Below are 9,998 nucleotides of genomic sequence, written 5' to 3'. Positions count from 1 at the left end.
AGGGACACAGATCTGCTTCCTTCGCCCAGCACTTACGCCTCCTTTGATCTGGCACCACCATCTCTCCATCCTCACCTCCTACTCCTCCTTTCCAGACACCCTCCCTTTCAGCAGACCAACCCCGGGTCTCCCTGAACAGCCAGACTTGCTCCTACTGCCTCAGGCTTTGTCTCTGCCCTCCTCTCCGAGGGAAGTCTGCCCCTGCCCTCCCCGTGTCCAGCTCAACTGAAATCCCCACTGCCTGTGAACTCTTGACCACACAGGGCTTTCCCTTCTTCCAGCACCTCCTGGCCGCTCTGTTCGTTGCAGAGTACCTTTGGAGCTGGGACTCTAGGATGTCTGCCTGGGAGAAACTTAGAAACAGCAATCTGGTTGGAAGCAGGGCCAGGGACTTGTCTCAAAGCTGTGGTAGAATTCAACTGATTTATCTTATTTTTATTTTTTGAGATGGAGTCTCGCTCTGTCACCCAGGCTGGAGTGCAGTGGTGCCATCTTGGCTCACTGCAACCTCTGCTTCCTGGGTTCAAGCGATTCTCGTGCCTCAGCCTCTAGAGTAGCTGGAATTACAGGCGCCTGCCACCATGCACAGCTAACTTTTGTATTTTTAGTAGAGACGGGGTTTCACTGTCTTGGCCAGGCTGGTGTCGAACTCCTGACCTCAGGTGATCCACCTGCCTTGGCCTCTCAAAGTGCTGGGATTACAGGCGTGAGCCACCACACTCGGCCTTCATCTGATTCTTTACAGTAATTTTTCTAAAGGGGCTTGTACTCACATTTTCCATAAGATTAAGAAGACATCCCCTGCCCATGTCAAAAGTACGATTTTTAGTGGTTTTTTTTGGGGGGGGGGAGGCGTGGGTGATTCATGAAGACGAGGGGCATAAAACATACCTCTCCAAGCCACTCCTTGGCACTGCCACTGCCCTTGCACTATTCAAGGAAGTGGAACAGACATGCAAAACAAGTCCTTTGCATATAAAAGCATGATATACAAAGTGCAACTCCCAGGTGTCAGAATTATTTGCAGAGAGGCCAGGCACAGTGGCTCACACCTGTAATCCTAACACTTTGGGAGGCCGAGGCGAGTGGATCACTTGAGGTCAGGAGTTTGAGACCAGCCTGGCCAACATGGTGAAACCCCGTCTCTACTAAAAATAAAAAAATTAGCCGGGTGTGGTGGCGTGCATCTGTACTCCCAGCTACTTGGGATGCTGAGGCAGGAGAAATGCTTGAACCCAGGAGGCAGAGGTTGCCGTGAACTGAGATCGTGCCACTGCACTCCAGCCTGCGTGACAGAGCAAGACTCCATCTCAAAAAAAAAAAAAAAAAAAAAAAAGAATTATTTGCAGAGTTATAAGAGTCCAAGTTTTTGACTCATTTATTTGCCTCACATTCTGCCATGTTATTTGGTATTCCAGACATCTTAGGAGGTCTCTGCCTGTGCTTTCCCAGTGCAGCAACCTTCTGGGATTAGCAGGCAAGCTCATTAGGAACGTGCAGCCCTCTGCCCCTCCCACTTCTCCAATTGATCCTGTACCAGGTCCTCTAGGGCCTCCTCCGCTGCGTTCCCCTCCTCACCTTGAGGTAGAGGTCGCCTGACTTTACAGGGCCACCCTCCCTTCTACTTCCTTTATTCCCACGTGAGACAATCTCAGACCTTATCTTATCCTCTAGATCCTCAAAATCATTTTCCTTTGTCCATTTTCCAGTTGTGTCTCTTGCCTTAAATCTCTAAGAACAAGGTAGCAATGAATGAAGGAATGAACACTGCCTCTTGCGTCCCCTCACCTGCATCATGATATCAGCGTTGCCCACGTAGTGACCTTTCATGCACACTGTCTCATATCAGCCCTGAGGTTCGGAGGGGTGATGTGACCTGCCCCAGGTTAAGCAGCTGTGAGTGGATCACCCTTTCCAGGGACTTTTAGGCCACTTCAGAGCACCCCGTGTTTCTGACTGAGCCAGGCTCAAGGTTGATGTTGACATGCTCCCACAGTAAATTACCTTCACCAGGACTGACCTATATACCTACCCAAAGGACAGAACAGGGACAGGTTTGTGAGCCCAAACAGGATGGGTGGCAGCTTTCAGCGATTCCTCTCCGTGGTGAGTAACTCAGCCTTTATCCCTGGAATGCATCAGAGAACTGCGTTCCAGTCCTCCCCTCACGCGATGGTCTCATTGACTCCCCAGCCACACAGGTTACTTCCCCCTTCACTTCCTGCCCAGACCCATTTCCAGCTGCAACCCCAGCCCGCAGGCCTAGCAGGCACCTGGGAAACAGCTGCAGGTGACCCAGGTGGTTTATGGTCAGGGCCAGCCTGGCCCAGCCTGCAAGGATCAATCTATGGAACCAAAGACAAACAATCCCAGGACCTCTCATCGGGTGGCCAGGGAGGCAGGCACAGGTGGCTGGTTGCCCTGGGGCCGAGGTCTGGTCTTAGAGAGGGCCAGCCAGCTTCAGGACTGTAGGGACCAGACAGACCCAGGGACACCCCAATTCCACTCCAGAGTGGGGATTCAGTCTGCACTTAGACAGAGCCTCCTGGCCCCACTGCTCAGCCACTTAATTCAGCATCTGAACAATCAGCATCATACATAGACTAAGAATTATTCAACATCAAGGAAGCAAATTTGGAGGAGTCTAGAAATCTTAATGAATTTTCTGCACTGGAAGAAGGGATTAAAATCTAAGCGAGGTAGAGGACTGAGAAGAGGAAAAAAAAAAAAACCCCAGTGTGGCAAGAGAAACTATAATTAAAATAGCAAGTTGCAATTCGAGGTGGGGGTTGGAGAAGGAGGATAGATGGCTGTAAAGACCAAGGGACATCCAGTGAAGCGTCTGACAGAAATGATTCCCAGGGATGTTCTGGGGAGAAAAATCCATCTGGAAACAGAGAAAAGGAAATGAAACAAGAATTTGCTGCATTATTTAAAGCTTTCAGGGGGAGGGGGGCGTTCAGGAGAGAGGAGGTTAAGAGAGAAGAGAATGGAACTGCTCTACCAAAAGGGATTAAAGGAAATCATAAGGGCTTTTTAAAATGACTCAAGCAAAAAAAAAAAAAAAAAAAAAAAGGGAGGGGGGGATGCAAATAATTGTAAGCTGTGAAATTAATGGTGGCCAAGATTCTTAGTTCATTCTTTAAATCTGCTTAATGGGAAAAAATGAAGGAGAGGCATTTGTATGCTTGGGGAGTAACGGAGTCCTAGAAAATGCAGTTCCAGAGAGCACTGACAAAAGCGAATGCATGGCAGAGAACGTGTGTCCTGGGAGAGGGCAGGGCTGGCAGGAAAATCAGACACCACGGCAGGGCAATCCGCTTACATAAAATACCTGCACTTCTTCCCTTTGATGTTTGCCTTCCCAAATATTTGACTCTTTCATAGAAGGCTCCACATGATGTCCAGAAATTAGCAAAGTCAAAAGATGCTCCTGTGAAAAAACCACGTGGCATCAGAGGCCTGGGTTCGAATCTTAGCACTGTTACTAGGTTTGTGACCGTGGGCTTGTTACTTTACCTCTTTAAATTCCATGGCTTTAGAGGACTGTGGTGAGGATTCAGCGGGATTAAGTCCGAGCCTCACAGTGTGGGGCCCATGGTGCACTGTCAGTGAAGGGCCAACAAATGTAAAGCCTCCACCTCTTGCCAATTTCTTTGGTCCAAAGGACCTTGTGCCTTGAGTCCTTCCGTTGGAACATGCCCTTCCCTAGGATCCCAATTTTATAGCTCACTGGAAGACATACAGGCCTAGAACCCTGAGGGAGGTAAAAGTCACCTGTGCCCAAGCAGTTTTTTTCTTTGTGAGACAGGGTCTCACTCTGTTGCCCAGGCTGGAGTGCTGTGGTGCGATCTCTGCTCACTGCAGTTTTGACCTCCTGGGCTCAAGCAATCCTCCCACCTCAGCACCCCATCCACCCACCCCAAGTGGCTGGGACTACAGGCAGGCACCACCATGCCCAGGTAATGTTTTGTATTTTTTTTTTGTAGAGACGGGTTTCACCATGTTGCCTGGGCTGGTCTCAAACTCCTGGGCTGAAGTGATCTGCCTGCCTTGGACTCCCAAAGTGCTGGGATTGCAGGCATGAAGCCACCGCACCCACCCCAGCAGAGTCTTAACATCCTCCCTCACCTAAACTTCCTGTGGACAGTAGCCCACCTGTCTACCCACCACAGCCACTCACATTCAAGCCCACCTCGGTGCTTTGTCGCATCCGGGCTTGCCAGCCCCCGAGCTTCTTCCCCTCAGCCTTTTTCCAGTCCCTTCCCAGAGGCAGCCCCCACTCTTATGAGATGTCTATACATCCTGGGGGAGTCCAGCAGGTGAGTATGCAGCACTGGTTCTGGGAAGCAGGGACACTAAAGTTGCCCTGTCAAGGGAGGCTGTAGGGAGAAGAGAAAGGGAAAACAGTCTGGAAACAAAGCTGGGCTTCTAAGCAAAGAGTGAAAGGGCTTCGGCCTCAGAAGAGCAGTGGGATTATTGAGGCATGCTGGGGAAGGAATCAGCAGGGCCCCGTGATGAACTAGCTCCGTGGCACAAAGATGACGGGGTAGCCTAAATGGACCCACACCTGCTTCTGCTGGGAACCCCAGGTCTGCCTCTCCAGGGCTGATGGTGGTGGATGATTTTCCCAAGCGCTGCCCCGGCTGCACTCGACTGCCATTGGCCACTTGATGCCTGCCTGTTTTTAAATAGCTGCACCAGACTTTTCATTCTTCTTTAACAGGGAGTTCATTGGGACCTTCAGCTTATGTTTGGAAGTGGAGCGGGTGTGGAAAATGAAGGTTTTCCTAGAGTTGCACTCCTTAACCTTGCTCTGGCCCTAAGGATCCTATCTAGCTACAGCCTTTCTGCAATGCTCACCCCGCCCTCCTGAGCTCGGCTGTAATCACATGACTGGTGGTAGTAAAGAGGAAATTACACGTCTGCCTCTCATGCCCACCATTTTCAGGTCTGTGATGAGGCTGTGACATAGCCACTGAACCCAGGACCCTCCAGCTTGCATTTGCACCGGCTGAGGCTCACCACGCATCACTGTGCTGCTCCCAGAGCTCAACTGTGCTCCACTGTCTGGGAGATGGGAGAGAGCTGCTTATCCATCCAAACCTCCAACTTACCAACTCTCCTGTGGCAGAGGCAGTCAACCTCCATCTGTAACCCTCGCCTGGTGCACCCGCCTCCCTGTGGGAGTCTGATTCAGTTGGGAGTATTTTGGGAATTATAGTCATCAAATACCAGACAGTGACATGGAGCAAATCACTTACCTTCTCCAAGCCTCAGTGTCCTCCTCTGTAAAATGGGGACAATTATACACACTTCATGGCGCTACTGGGAGGATGAACTGGGAAATGCAAGTGCAATCTTTTGGTAAAATGAAAACTCTTAGATAAATGAGTGTAATTATTGATTGCTTATGCATACCCCAAGAAGCAGGTCAACCCACGCCCCTGGAGGAATCTTCCTTAGGCTCCTTACATAGAAGCTGGAATAACACCCTCTCCCACTCCCCCTCCCTTTTATTTTAGCTTCCATTGTATCCTAAGCTCACCTCTATAATTGCACTAATCAGCCTGTATTGTAACTGTTGCTTTGCATATCAGGCTTCTACAGTGGACTGACCTCTTCTTGGGGGTAGGGGATGTTCATTCATTCAACAAGAGTAAATATTTCTTCCTTGGCTCACAGCAGGGGCTCAATACATCTCTGATAAATGAATGGACTGTGGTACCGGGGAGCTGGCATGAGATGTCAGATATGGCCACCAGGGGGCAATCAAGTCCTTCCTAAGCACGTCGACTTGAGTCATTGCAGAGGCCGGTCTCAGAGCAAGAGAGAGCTCTGCAAGAATTTCTCGCTGGTGGGTGAAGGCCAAGGCCTGGGCGCTGGGCCTCAAGTTCTCTTTGTGTCTGGCACCAGCTCTGTGCAAAGACAGGACCATCTACCGTGGTGTCCTGAGTCCTACGTCTGCCTGGAGCCTGAATGCCCAAGATGACCCTGGAGGAGAGACCCAGGTTATGTCTGGGGAAGCCCTGGCAAGCTCAGCTGATGGGATCCGAGGGCCAGTGTACACGTTCTGTGCATGTATGCGTGTGAGTCCATGAGTGGGCATGTTTATTAGAGCCCTTGGATCCCTCCGTGGAGACGTGGCCATTTGCCTACCCTTGTAAGCAGCAGGGCGGAAAAGTAGAAAAGAGTGGAGAACACTGAGGCCCGGGCTACAGGACCAGCCCATCGCTGACCCACTGTGTGCCCTGGGCAAGGAGCTTTCCCTCCCTGGGCCTGTTCCCTCATCTGTGAAATGAGGGCAGTGGGTTACACGGCTGAGGGCCTTTCAAGTGCTGACATTTCTTTTTTTGTGTCTCTGAGGTATGGACTGATTCAAGGGCTCTGGGTCCTCTTCGGGATTCTCAGACTGAATTGGGACCTGAATTCTTAGGAAGACTGGATGCTACCTCTGGCTTCCGACCGGGGCAAAACCCTGCCTCACTTGGGTGGCTACCTGCCAGATGCTGCCCTGGGTTCAGAGAGGAAGGCTCTCAAACAGCCATGGGGACAGTCACTAGCCTGTCTGTCTGTGGATGTTTCCCAGGTGGGGCCACCTCACCAGGCCTCTCCTTGTTCTGTGCTTCCCCAAGTCCCTTCCTTTCATTCTCAACCCCCTAAGTCTCTCATCTGGTGGTGTGTGTTGCTATCAGCTGGAAGGTCAGAACCTGTGACAGACCCACTGGTCTAACACACTGGAGGCAAGCACAACCTGAGGCCTCAGTCTCCTGGGGCTTCTTGGGACCCCCACCCCAACCTACTCCTTTTACCTCCAGGCAGGACAGACCAGACAGATGAGAATCTACTCAAGCACAAACTTCTGTTGAAATAAAGGGAGAGATGTTTCTTTATAACTTTCCCCTTGAAATAAACCCAGACTTAAGAACAATAGAAACACGCAAAATGTGTTTTTAGTGGAACCCAGATGGAGGGCTGAAAGCCCAGAGAGCTGTCTCCATCGAGGGTTCTCATCTTTGGAATTCTATCCTCTCCTCCCCACCTCCCCTCAAGCACATCCCCGCCCAACCTCTGGGCTGGGGCTCTCTGGTCTGGAGTAGGCTACCTCCAGCCATCCTGGCATTGCTTCCAGGTAGGCAGAGCACTCCGCCCACCATCACCCTCCCGACACAAGGCTGAGCATGGCATCTAATGAGATCTGTGGTTTCAGAGATTTGGGGGACAGGAGTGGGGACTGGGACCAACTCAGTGCAAACACCTGGATCTGCTGAAATACAACAAAGAGAGAGTGAATTAAGACATCTGAAAAAAATACTCTAAGAAATTCTGCTCACCCACGTGGCCCACTGCTTCTCATTAAATAGTTGCAGTTCTCCATATTAACATATGCAAATCCAGCCCTGTGCAGGGGGCGGGGGGATACAAAGGCAAGTCCTTACAACCCCTTTCTCGCTCCCCCCAAGTTTGGTGGAAGAAGTTCCCTGTGGGGTGAAGAACTCTCACAGGTTCCATTTCGATGCTTGAGAGTTGTAGGCATGGGATGCTCCTTCCCTGCAGGGAAACAGACGAGAGCAGTTTCAGGGAAAAACGAGGAAACTGATCTGTAGAGGCTGCATCTTCTAAGTTGTACTGGTCATTTTTCAACATTCCTGGATGTCCGCCATATGCCAGGGGCTGACTTTGGGTGCTGGATACACAAGAGATAACCAAGACATTGGGACTAGCATCAGATTACTCATAGTCTAGTGGAGAAGGAGAAGGAGAAGAAAATCACATATTATAATTAAACAGCTGATGGAAGATGCTGAGTTTGGTCATGGATGCGTTGCCTCTGGGACCTCCAGGTGAAGATCATCAGATGTAGAGGGTCTGATGCTTAAGAGTAGTTTTTAGGCAAGAAATGTAGATTTGGGGACAGATGAGCCAAGGTCAGAAGGTGCAGGGAATGAGGGGAGGATAGTATCAAGGAAGGAAGGAGGTGCAAGAACAAAGAAGGACTCAACAGGGTCCAATACCACCGGTAAGGACTAAAACGGGTTTCCCAGCAGCTTCATCAGGACATCGCCCCTGCCCTTTGTCAGAGTGGTTTCAGTGGTGTCGTGGGGAAAGAGGCCAGGTGAGGAGGTCAGAGGAGACGGTGAGGGGAGAGGAGGCAGTGTGCAGAGCCAGAGGCGGGAGTAAATGCCATAGAAGAGATGGGAGGACATGCATGTGCCCGCCTCGCGAGGCCACAGCACAGAGCCTGGGGCAGAGCAAGCCTTCAGCAGAGAGGAGAGGAGTTTTTCTCCTCCTCCCTTCTGCCCCTTCTAGAATAGTCAAAGGCCATCTTGGGTGAGGAAATGGCTAGAGAAAGGCACCCTTCTTCCAGTCATTCAGTAAACATTTATTGAACAGCTACTAGGTGCCAGTCTCAACACCAGGTGCTGAGGATACAGTAGACAGCAAGAGACATGGCCCCGCCTTCCTGTGCGGGAAGGTCTTCCACCCCATCCCACTTCTGAGTGGCTAACAATGGCCACCAGACGCTCACAGCACAACTCCCACTGGGGCGCAGCCCAGGCAGGGGTGAGAAAGCGTGTGGGGCTCGTCTATGTCCTCTGGAGGTTCCCCTGGTCCCCAATTCTTGGCCTGGTTTCTCAGAAGACTGCATTCCTACTAAGGATTTAGGGGATGTAATTTAAGCAGCAGCCCTTTGATGGTGGGGGTGGGAATGTTGCATTTTCAGAGGCAACTCTTAAAGAACAGAAAGCTTTCCTGCCAGGATGGCTCTGGAATGACAACAGAATGTCAAGCAGCTTAAGAAAATTGAGGGGAATTTTTTTTTTTTTTTCTGGAAGGGCATAAGTGGTCAGACATGATGGCTCATGCCTGTAATCCCAGCACTTTGGGAGGCCAAGACGGGAGAATTGCTTGAGGCCAGGAGTTTGAGACCAGCCTGGTCAACATAGCAAGACCCTGTCTCTATAAAAAAAAAAAAAAAAGAATAGAAAAAATAATAATAATAATCAGACTTGGTAGTACACACCTGTAGTCCTAGCCCCTTGAGAGCTGAGGCAGGAGGATCACTTTGAGCCCAGGAGTTTGAGGCTGCAGTGAGCCGTGATCAGAAAGCCAGGGATGTACAGTGTCCTTTTGGCTCCCAAATCATTCAGATCCTGTTTTTCTATTTTGCTTCCTCCTTTTTTTTTTTTTTGAGATGGAGTCTCGCTCTGTCGCCCAGGCTGGAGTGCAGTGGCGCCATCTTGCCTCACAGCAACCTCCGCCTCCCGGATTCAAGCCATTCTTCTGCCTCAGCCTCCTGAGTAGCTGGGACTACAGGCGCCCGCCACCATGCCCAGCTAATTTTTGTATTTTTAGTAGAGACGGTGTTTCACCATGTTGGCCAGGGTGGTCTCGAACTCCTGACCTCGAGTGATCTGCCCGTCTCCGCCTCCCCAAGTGCTGGGATTACAGGCGTGAGCCACTGCGCCCGGCCTTCATTTCCTCTTAGCTGAGGTCTTTCCGGTCTGCAAATCTTCCTCCTGGCGGCCTCCACTCTTTTCCCTTTCCTGTTCCGTGTCTACCTTCCGTGGGGGAGAGAGCGGAGCACCGCACGGAAGAGGTGCCACGAGGACAGGGGCCGCGTCTGCTTCCCCAGCTCCTGGATCCCCGCCTGGCACACAGTGGGCCTTCAAGATGGGTTCGTTGCCTGAAGGAAGTCAAGAAGCCAGGCTAGCGTTCCATTTTTCCTCTCCCTTCGAGGCCTGTGCAGGGAGGGCCTGGCTGCTGCCATGAAGGGGAACAGAGCCCGGGACAGTGACCCGGCAAAGGGCCCCGGCCAAGGCCCAGCGCAGCAGGAAGGCCGGCCGCATCCTGTCGGAGCCTCGCCTCTGGCTTTCGGCCGTGACACTGGGACCCAGGGAAGCCCTGGGATCTCCCCGGGGACCCTCCGACATAAGCCCTGTTCCATACGCCTGAAGAGCGCGGCCAGGAGGGAAGGAAGTGCCCAGACACAGGGT

Source organism: Pongo abelii, chromosome 2 (assembly GCF_028885655.2).
Source record: "Pongo abelii isolate AG06213 chromosome 2, NHGRI_mPonAbe1-v2.0_pri, whole genome shotgun sequence".
NCBI lineage: Eukaryota > Metazoa > Chordata > Mammalia > Primates > Hominidae > Pongo > Pongo abelii.
This window is presented reverse-complemented; position numbering follows the sequence as displayed.